Source organism: Silene latifolia, chromosome 11 (genome assembly GCF_048544455.1).
Source record: "Silene latifolia isolate original U9 population chromosome 11, ASM4854445v1, whole genome shotgun sequence".
Classification (NCBI taxonomy): Eukaryota; Viridiplantae; Streptophyta; class Magnoliopsida; order Caryophyllales; family Caryophyllaceae; genus Silene; species Silene latifolia.
This window is the reverse complement of record NC_133536.1, coordinates 139,943,074-139,954,207: the sequence shown is the minus strand read 5'-3', so window position 1 is coordinate 139,954,207 and position 11,134 is coordinate 139,943,074. Positions and strand designations below refer to the sequence as shown.

Genomic DNA, 11,134 nt, shown 5'->3' with positions numbered 1-11,134 from the left:
TATAAACCTCGTGTATGCCCTTGTTTATGCAATTTCATGGTTTAAAATTTGATTTCCATATCCTAGGGTTTCTAAAAACGAAACCCTCTTTGTTTGATGTTTATCCTTTGGTTTGAGACAACTTAAAGCTTATAATCATATAATTTGTAAGGTATTTGGTGATTTTCTGATAAAATTTGTCTTAAAAGATCGTTTCAAAGTCCGTATACAATTGAAAACAGTTCGTCTCTTGCTATAAGAGTGGTTGTGTCAATCCCCTGTTAAAACTTGTTCTTTTGCAGTATGGTGAATACCAGAGGCTTACCCAGCAAAAGAACTCGTGGTAATGTTCAGCTTGAGACGGGTCAGTCAAGCCGTGAACCTGTAGTTCCACCGGTGGAGGCACATCCATCAGTAATATTCTCTGACTTCAATCACCATAAGGCTTTTGTGGCCCTTATGCACCGTCCATTCCGCCCCACCCGCTGTATTAATCCTGGAATTCTTGAGACTTTAGGGATTAAAGAGGACATATTTCACATCTTTCAGATTTTGGGTATGGAGGGGTTATATCACCTGAGGAAGAAATCCTACCCCCACTTGACCTTGGAGTTTTTGAGCTCCTATGTTTATGACAAGAAGGGAAAGACTGTCTCTTTTCATCTCATGAATGAGGATCATGAGCTTACCCTAGACGAGTTTGCTGACCATTTGGGTCTAGAGGCCGAGGGGGAGGGGTACCTTAGTGATGTGGCCAAGAACAGTGGTGCACCTCTTTATCTTCCATTTTGACTGGCAGACCTGCTCCTAGTGCCATTGCCATGCTGATCAATGATGTGCAGCATGTTTCCCTTCGTATGTTTCTGAGGATGTTGACCTGTTTGCTATACTCGAGAGACAACGTGAGCAAGCTTAATTCTCACGAGGTCATGTTGCTTATGTCTTATCTTAACCTACACCGTCAGAAACCGTTCTACTACAGTGCTCCAGGGGTAGTGTGCTCTAGTCTTGAGCGTATGGCAGAGTCCGATACCCGACACATTGCTTGCGGGGCCATAGTGACCCGCTTAGCTCAGCGCCTGACAGATTTTGAGGCCCCACCTCCGGAGAGAGATGAGTATGTAGAGACCGTTCCTACTATGGACGCTCAGTACTTGTGTCAGAACAGATGGTTTAGGAGGATGGATGACGGGTCTTATGCCTGGAGGGTGAGGGGATCTATGTGGATGGTGCTTCCAGACCTAGCTCGCCTCCCTGTTGTTGACCATTTGGCTGAGTGGGAGCCTTGTGCTATTCCTAGGCCTCCGCCCCAGACCTACCTGATTGACCCTAGGATCCTATTGGACCTGAGCCTGTCACCGTGCCTGAGGGGCAGCAGCAGGCACCTCCCCCACATCGAGAGCGCCGTAGGGTGAGGCAGTCTAGGGTAGACCCGGTTGTACCTGAGCCCTCTTACTCCGCTCCTGACTTCTACCCTTACCAGTACTCTCCCTACCCCACAATGCATGACCCCAGGATGCAGCCGAGTGACCTGGCTGAGCGGATCTCCACTACTTTGGTGCTCCGTAACCTGCATGAGATGGCCCTTAACCAGGGCATAGGGACACAGCTAGCACAGCCTGTCTGGTGGAGGGGACCAGGAGTGGACACGGGAGTGTTCCACAGCTATGGAGTGGACCCGAGTTACTGGAGACCTCCGGAGGAGACCGAGTTTGGCTGTCTTGCGGGACCGTGGGGATCCAACTATGGCAGTCAGCTAGGAGGAGATTCATCAGCAGCAGCAGCAGGTTTTCCAGGTGTGGGCAGTTCAGGTGCAGGTACTTCTGGCGCAGGTGGTGATGATGACATGAAGGATGGTCCTCGTTATTGACTTTGTGTTGTTAGATTGCTTGGAGTGGCTTCTTTGATGTTGGATTTATTTCTTTTGTGTTGGACTTAGTACTTTTATGTTGGATGTTTACTTTCGGGATTTATTAGTTACTATGGATGACTTTACTTAGCCTTAAGGCCGTTACCTTTCTGTTGGCCTAACTGTGGACCTCTTGGAATCGGTTATATTCCGTATTGTGGTAGTATGTTTGGATGCAGGTAACACAGGATGTTGGATTGCAATTGTAGGCTCTCTGCCTGTTACAACTCGAACGAGTATAAACAATACTCGACCGAGTAGGTGATCGGTCCGTTTCGTATTCACAAGTAAATAGATGTGGTCGTTGGTCACGGTCGAATCAAAACACAATTTATAGCTTAACAAGCAACTCTACAATTAGTAAAGAGGCAAGTAAAGGTCGGACCCCAAGGGACGGGAGTTGAAATGAGATTTCTATTGTAACTAGTGGTGTCTAAGGGGTGTCACAAATTGGGTTGATGTAGAAGGTTACTAAACTAGAATAACAATGAAAATAAACAAGCAAGATGAATTAAAGGGGTGTAAACAATTGATTAAAGGCACTAGGGTGTCATGGGGTCATAGGGGAATCATGGGATATGATCATACAAACATGTTCTCAAATTATAAGCAAGCAATTATTGTTGTGATGGATTGAGTTGGGTTATATCTTACAATCCTAGGAAAGTTTGGGTCCCGGAGCCGAATCGATTAGATTGTACAACACCTACAAGTCGACTTAATCATCACTACTCAACAACATGCATGGTCTAATGAGACTCGAGTTGGGTTATGTCTTACAAGTCTCATTGAAAAGATAGGAGATGATAGTAAATGCAAGGATTCATAGGCTTAGCATTTCATCAAATATAACATGTGCATGAGTTGAGATCAAAACAAGCAAGCAAATAAGATATGAAAGCATATTAATTTAAGCATGAATCATTCCCCATGTTGGTCTCCCCTAATCACCCATTAACCCTAGCTAAGAGACTACTCACTCATTATCATGTTGATCATACTAGCAAGGTTGTCAATCATACTAACAATATGAAACATGATGAATAAATGAAAGTAATTAGCAATAATTAAAAAGGGATTAAGAGATTATACCTACTAATGATTCCAATAATAAAGCAAGAATAATAGAAGTACTTGAATGCTAGATTGAGAGGTTGTCAATCTTCCAATAATAACCCAAATAATCTTCAATTACCCAAAATAAAGGATGAACAAAAGAGAGATTAAAGAACTAAAACTTGGATTAAAACTTGATTAATACTTGATTACAATATTGAAGAGAGATTTGATTGATATTAACTACACTAATTATTGATAAGAAGAACATGCTCCTCTAATTAGACTAATGGGGATTTATAGTGAAAATTAGGGAGGATGCATTAGGGTTAACTAAGGGCTAAACTAGTAATTACACTTTTTAAGTTGAGCAAGGAGAAGCCGGTATTTTTGGAGAGAAGGGCTTCTCTTTTCGTAGCTTGAAGAAGACAACCCGTCTTTGTGAAGGAATCCGGGCGGATTAAGGTCGGGACGGCCGGATTTGGGCGATGGAATCCGAGCGGATTCTGGGGAATCCGGGCGGATTGCTGAGGGGGAATCCGAGCGGATTCCAGCTGGGACGCTCGGATTGTGCAAGGGCAGGACGGGCGGATTGTTGACAATCCGCTCGGATTGTGCAAGGGCAGGACGGGCGGATTGTTGACAATCCGCTCGGATTGTCAGTCAGCGTGGTAACTTCTTCTTTTCTTCCCTTTTCTTCATAAATTCCTTGGGGATTTCCTTGGGGACTCAAGGATCTTTTCTCAACATTGCTCTTCTACTATGATATGTACAAAGGCCTTCTAATCTTGTCCCTCCTTGATGCTTGGTCATTGAATTTGATCAATTTAGTCTTGTTTTGCCATGAAAATGCAAGATTCTTACTCCTTTCCTACCAAGGGATCAAAATCTCAAAGAATATGCAAAACAAAGAACTAAAGATAAGAAATGACCCAAATAAGCACTAAAAAGCATGAAAACAAGGGTAATTCGGGGGCTAAATATGCGCCAATTATGGTCACATCAAATATCCCCAAACCGAACCTTTGCTCGTCCCGAGTAAAGAGGTGACAAAGACTAGGACCAATACTAACCTATCCTAATAATATAGCCGATATGAGACAATTAGCGGGTCTCACTCCGCCCCTTCAACTCACAACAAGACAACCATGAGGTAGGATGCCTTCTTGCAAGGCAAGGTGGGTCTTGCCAAAATGGCGACACATCCAAACATTAAGCACACAAAAACACATAATGGATGCATCTACAAAAAGAATAGCCACTCCCTCATCAAGTGGCGGAAATTATCTACAAGGGAAGCAATTCAAGGGTACACAATCCTTCATAGATGCAATTTCTTCAAACTACTAAGCCTAGAAGGATACCAATAAATCACCTCCAAGTTGTGTCAAGCTAGGGTACCTTTGTCCTCAATCGTTAAATGCTTTTGTCAAGAGTAGACCCTCTATGGTGTTAGAAACACTGGAGGATCGCGGAATTCCCCCTATTGCCTAGACAAGAAGAAGGGTCGTCCCCTCTCTACCATGCACAAAAATGGATATGATGGATAAAGGGATCAATAGATATTTGAGTTTCACTTTGGGAGTTTGCTTTTGTTTTTGTTTTTCCCCCAATTTCTTTTGGCATTTGACATTTTGAGAACACTTTCTTTGCCATTTCTTTTTGATTTTTGGCATTTCGATACTTGACAACTTTTTGCATTTCTTTTTGAACATTTTCAAAGTCACCCCAATTAGTAACGAGGGTGCCTTGTATTTGAAGCTTAGGAGTTCTATTTTTGCTCCTTTTTTCATTTGATGCATTTTTGTAAACTTTCTTTCATTTTTTCATTTCATAGAACTCAAATTGATTTCTTTTTGTGCCCATTCCCTTTGATGACAAAATTGTATGGTAGAACATGAATGAATGATGGTTGCATGGTTTCAAGGGTCACCTTGGAATAAACGGTAGCCAAGGAGTTATCACACCACAAGGTACTCTTGACTAGGCCTTAATCCATGGGTCAAAAGATACTAGCATGACACATCCTAGGGTGTTTTACAAGTATTCTAACAAGCAAAGTCTTAAGAATAAAAAGCATCTACTAGGGCCTATATACACTTGTCAAGCTTCCCAAGTAGACGGTTTCGCAAAATTTTTCTAACATGCAACTACATGCCATGATGCAACTAACATATAAACATCCTAATGCATATGATTCTACCAACTAATATGACATATAATCTAAATGCAAGTCCTAGATTCACATTGTTATACCGCATCAATCAAAATAAAGCCACATGGTCATTAACATAAAGAGGAAAAAGGAGATTGGAAAGATCATACCATGCGGTCTTCAATATCCTCATGTCTCGGATGTGGCGTAGTCAATCAATGTGAACAAGGATAAAACAAACACAATATATACAAGACAATATATACAAAGGAAATGAACTTGTTTTTGGGTTTTCAATTTTTTCAATTTTTATGATTTTTTCAATTTTTTCAATTTTTATGGGTTTTTGAATAAGAGTTAAATGTTAGAATTCCCATCCCCACACTAATATGGGCATTGTCCTCAATGGCCAAAATAATGGAAATTATGCAAAGATGATGCATGATTTCTATACTAAATGCATTTCTATACTAAGCTACACTACATGATGCATGGTTTTTGTTATGACGGAGAGGATAATTTAGATTACCTCCCGTTGCGTATGCATTAACTTCCCCAAACCGAGTGAGACACTATTGCTAATTTCCAAGGATGGGTATAGTTCATGCACACACTATGCTATGCATGAAACTAGTTTGTCATTTTGGATTTTACAAATGGGAACAATAAGATAAGAACACCTCAATGGTACCGAGGTGTGAGTCCTTTGATGTTGCTAGGACTAAACCAACAATGATCAAAATGAAATAAAATACAAAGAGATATAGACAAACCATGGGAGTGTAGGAGTCTCCAAGGCTTGCTAGTCTTCCATCATGCTATCATCATCACCACTTCCCTCATGAGAAGTGGTCACATTGCCACTTTCCTTGTCATTTGCTTCTTCACTTTCTTCCTCATCTTGCTCATCATCATCTTCACCATTTCTTTCTTCTTCCATTGCTTCTTCCTCAATATTATCATCAACTTCTTCATCATTTCCAACAACCTCATTATCTCCCACCACGTCCCTAGATGCACCCGGAAATAAGACTTCTCTATCCGCCCAACTAGGCAAAGGACAAGATGGATCAAGGAGTCCTTGCCTAGCTAGATGTAGGAGGGGTGGATATTGAGCCAAATACGCATTTTTCCGATCTTCATGGGCTTGCTTGTGCATTGCTTGCATGAGAAGAGTCACATAGTCTTTCCCAATTTCAATTCCTTCCGGCTTGAACTCTTCATACTCAAAGGGGTAAGGTGGTATGGCAATGGAAGAGGAGGGGGTTTCAAGATCACCCTTTTGTTGTTGAATGATATAATCGGCTTCTTCGGAAAGGGGAAGTAGATAATTGGTCCGGTGGACGCTTAGGCGACAAATCTTCGAGGGCAAGGTGAACGATCTAGCTTCACTAGTAGCCATCCATATTTAGTGTCAAGGGGGTTATGGGCAACCCACTTGAACTTGTGAATCATAATATGCATATCAATAAGATGGCCACCTTCCTTTGCTTTGTACTTCTTATCCTTATTGAAATTAGGATCAAAGTGCTTAGCTAGGACCGTGACTAGGCCGCCATTGACAATAACGGTCGTGCCCTTCTTCCCATTATCAACATTAAGCCATCTATCAACCAATAGCCTCAAAGAATTGTAAGGCTTGGTGTGAATTCTTCCGATATTCAAAGCCGATTCAAGGAGAATAAAATCGAGTCTCGTGAAATGATTGGTGTCTTTCCTAGCAATTATGGTATTTCCAACAACCTTGTGCCATACTCTTATGCCCGGATGATGGACCAAAAGAGCACGACATGCAAGAAAATCCTCAAATTTCTTCCCGGAGATTGCCTCCCAAAGAGGTTCGGGGTCATACTTTCCATAACTCTTGAAATAACTTTGTTCATCACTAAGACCCAAAATTTCACCCAATTCCTTAAAGGTAATGCGTCTACTAACATTAGCTAGACGAAACTCGATATTCTCCCTATTCTCAACTTTGGTGACTTTCAAAGAACTTAAAAATTCCAAGACAAGGGAGGGGTATGTCAATTCCTTTGTTTCAAACAATTTCTCCAACCCCATGGCTTTGAAAAAGGCTTTTGTTTGTTCAAGAACACCCAATTTTTCCAAGGCATCTTTACATACGAATTTAGTGGATTGAATAGATTTCATAGCAAACTTGACAAAGGTATTTCTATGGGTATCGGAAATAAAAGTTACCTCCGGATAATGCAAAAGTTGATTAATTACCGGAGTAGAGGATGTTGATGGTCCCATAGAAGGTTGTTGTTGTTGTTGCACTTCCAAGTTTGGTGTTGCCACCACCATAGCCAAAGCTTTCTTTGTTTGAAGAGCCTTTTGCCTTTGTGAGAGTGCCTTAGCCTTTGGTGCCTTTGTTGCCTTTGTTGCACCCTTAGTCCTTGCCATTGATGAGCTTAACCAAGAAAAGAATGAAAAATCTTCAATATGTAGGATGCCCAAATCGATTTTAAGGTGAAAGGCTTTGCCTTTATGAAAACAAAAATCGACTCAAAGGTTGAAGATTTTGTTCTTGGTTTTGGTTTTTGTTGAAGATGGAGTGATTAAATTGTTGTGGGAAGGATGGTTTGATTTGTTTTTGTTGAATGTTGTTGAGGGTTTTTGTTTTTATGATGGAGAGGATGAGGGTTTTGATGTTGTGGGTAGTGTTTATGAATGAATGAATGAATGAATGAAGGTGGGAGGGGTTTTAAAGAAGCCGAAAATTTCAAAACTGCAGGGGCAATCCGTGCGGATTAGGCTCAATCCGTGCGGATTCTGCTTCTTCAATCTTTGCAAAAGCTCGCCTAAAGACGGGCGGATTTGGTACAATCCGCTCGGATTTGCTGAACACGGGACGGGCGGATTTCTTCAAAAACGGACGGATTTCAGTCCAGAGATTTTTGCTTGTTTTCTTCAGCTGCAAAGACGGGCGTCTTTTTTACAAGACGGACGGATTCTTCAAGACGGGCGGATTTTTGGGAATCCGCTCGGATTCTCAGAATGATCAAGAAAATTCCAAAACTCAGCTCGATTCAAGACGGGCGTCTTTTCCGCAGGACGCTCGGATTGCATAAGACGGGCGGATTCTTCGGAATCCGCTCGGATTCTTCCCCGTGTACACGGATTGATTCCATCCGTGCACAGCGCATTCCCTTTATCATTCTTCCATTCTTTCTTTCAAGGCTTGTGTTCTTCATTGTGGGGGCAATACGAAGGCATGAATAGCCTAGGCAATTGCCATCCCCACACTAAGGTAAAGCACTACACATCAATTGAAGTTGTTAGTCCCTCCCTCACTTCTCTCTTACATGACAATTATTTTGATCAAAGTAAATAAAAATCCAAAAATGACAAAAATGCAATACAAGAATTGAAATGTAAGTTAGGGAGTTAGAAATATTTACAAGTGGTGGTTTAGGGAGGACTCCACCAAACTCTCATTCTTGATGAGATGTCAAGGGGGCATGTTCAAGGTGTTGTTGATGTTGCTCAACACCTTGAAAAAGTAATCAAAAGCTTGTTCATTATTATGGTAGAGGTCCTCAATAGACCGTGGCCCTTGTTGTTGATCATGATCGATGGCATGCCCAATGTAGGGATTAAAAATACCTTCAAACTCGTCGTCCCAAAGACCACAAACTTCATTGAGTTGATCATTGAAAATCTCTTGCTTAGATGGAGACAACTCTCCCAATTTCTTCTCTTGGCCAATGAGGCCATCCTCTTCTTCCTTGGTTGATTTTGATGAGCTTTGCAAGCTCTCCTTGTCACAATTCACTTGCTCTTTGAATGGAGCATCTTCAATTTTCTTTCTCCATTGGAGTTCCGATTTCTTCCTTTCATCTTTTCGGCTATAATGATCAATCATAAAACATGGCTCATGCAAACGAGGAGCTCTCATCGTCTTGTCAAGATTAAAAGTTATGCTTTCATCTCCCACTTCTAGAGTGAGCTCTCCATGTTTCACATCAATCACCGCACCCGCGGTGTGTAGGAAAGGTTTTCCTAGGATGATTGGAATGTTGGAATCTTCCTCCATATCAACAATAACAAAGTCCACCGGGATGAAAAACTTCCCAATTCGCGCGGGGACATCTTCCCATATCCCTAATGGTGTCTTCGTCGATCTATCGGCCATTTGGAGTGTGATGTTGGTGCATTTAAGCTCTCCCATTCCCAACCTTTTACTTACCGAGTACGGCATGACACTCACACTAGCCCCTAGATCACATAAGGCTTTGTTGATCGTCGTGTCGCCAATGGTACACGGTATTGAGAAGCTTCCCGGATCCTTTAACTTTGGAGGTGAACTCCCTTGAAGTATTGCACTACTCACCTTAGTGAAGGCGATAGTCTCAAGTTTTCGGATCGACTTCTTCTTTGTGAGGATATCTTTCATGTACTTTGCATAGGCCGGAACGTGGTTGATTAACTCCGTGAAAGGAATTGAGACTTCTAAATTCTTCACAATTTCCATGAACTTTCCAAGTTGATCATCAAATTTGGGCTTGGCTTGACGACTTGGAAAAGGAAGTCTAATCACAATGGGCTCCTTCTCTTTGGCCTTGTCTTCATTTTTCTTTGAACTTTCTTCTTTTGATGATTCTCCATCTTTGGAGTTTTGCACAATTTCTTCCTTTTCACTAGCTTCCACAACTTCATCCTCAACTTTCTTCTTCGGTGCTTCATACCTTGTACCACTTCTCAAGTGAATGGCACTAACCGTTTCATGTCTAGGGGGATTACTTTGAGGTGGTAATTGCCCCTTTTGTCTTTGTGAGCTTGAAGATGCTAGTTGAGTCAATTGTGTTTCCAACATCTTGGTGTGAGCTAGAATGTTGTTGATGGTGGTTTCTTTTGCTTGGCTATCTTTTTGCATTTGGGTGAAAAATTCTTGTTGATTCTTTTGCATTTGGAGGACCGCTTTTTGGACATCAAAACCTTGGTCATTTTGGTGATTGTATGGATTTTGATTTTGGTAACCTTGGTTTTGATTGTAAAAGGGTCTTTGATTTTGGTTTCTCATGGGTGGTGGAGTGTATGTTGTTTGAGGGTTTTGAACATTTTGGCTTTTGTATGAGAGATTTGGATGGAACTTGGTGTTTTCATTGTAAAAATTTGAATAAGGGGTACCACTTTTGTAAGCTTGGAAAGCATTAACTTGTTCGGTTGTTCCCCTACACTCACTTGGGTCATGACCCAAAGTTCCACAATTCTCACATATCCCACTTGGGATTGATGAGGAGGCCGTCATGGCATTGACATGATGCTTCGATGATTTTGAGTTTTCCTCAAGTCTAGCCATAGCTTGTTCAAACTTCAAGTTGATTGTATCGATATGGGAGCTTAGTTGGGCACCTAATTGAGTAACGGCGTCCACTTCATACTTTCCTCCTCTAGTAGCCTTGCGAGGCCTACTATATTGTGAATTGTAGATTGCCATCTCTTCAATTTTGCTCCAAGTTTGGTTGTCATCAACCTCGGTAAACATCCCATTCGATCCCATATTGATAATGTTCCTAGAATCTTCATATAAACCATTCCAAAATTGTTGCACCAAAAACCATTCGCTAAGTCCATGGTGAGGACATGAGCGACAAATTCCCTTGAACCGCTCCCAAGCTTCATACAAAGACTCTTCATCCCTTTGCTTAAAACCCGTAATTTGAGCTCTTAGCATGTTGGTCTTTTCCGGTGGGTAGAATTTTTTGTAGAAAGCTAGAGCCAACTTCTTCCAAGAATCTATTCCAAGGGTGGCCTTATCAAGGCCCTTCAACCATTGCTTTGCGGTGCCGATTAAGGAAAAAGGAAATAAGACCCATCTAATTTGGTCTTGAGTCACGCCCGTTTGAGAGATAGCATCACAATAATCGCAAAAGGTTTCCATATGAGAATGAGGGTCCTCACTAGGCATTCCCCCGAATTGGCTCCTCTCAACTAGTTGGATGAAGGCGGACTTGGCAATAAAATTTCCGGTGAGGTGTTGCGGTGTAGGAGTACCATTTGGTAGATTCTCCTCGGTGGGTACGGAGTGT

The 11,134-nt window shown here is 41.7% G+C and overlaps 1 non-coding gene across 1 annotated transcript; it reads left to right on the top strand.

Moving 5' to 3' along the window:
* Positions 1-10,672: 10,672 nt before the first annotated feature.
* On the top strand, positions 10,673-10,779 carry LOC141616511 (small nucleolar RNA R71). The gene has a single exon (XR_012530857.1). It is a non-coding gene; the product is annotated as a small nucleolar RNA R71 (small nucleolar RNA).
* The last annotated feature ends 355 nt before the right edge of the window (positions 10,780-11,134 follow it).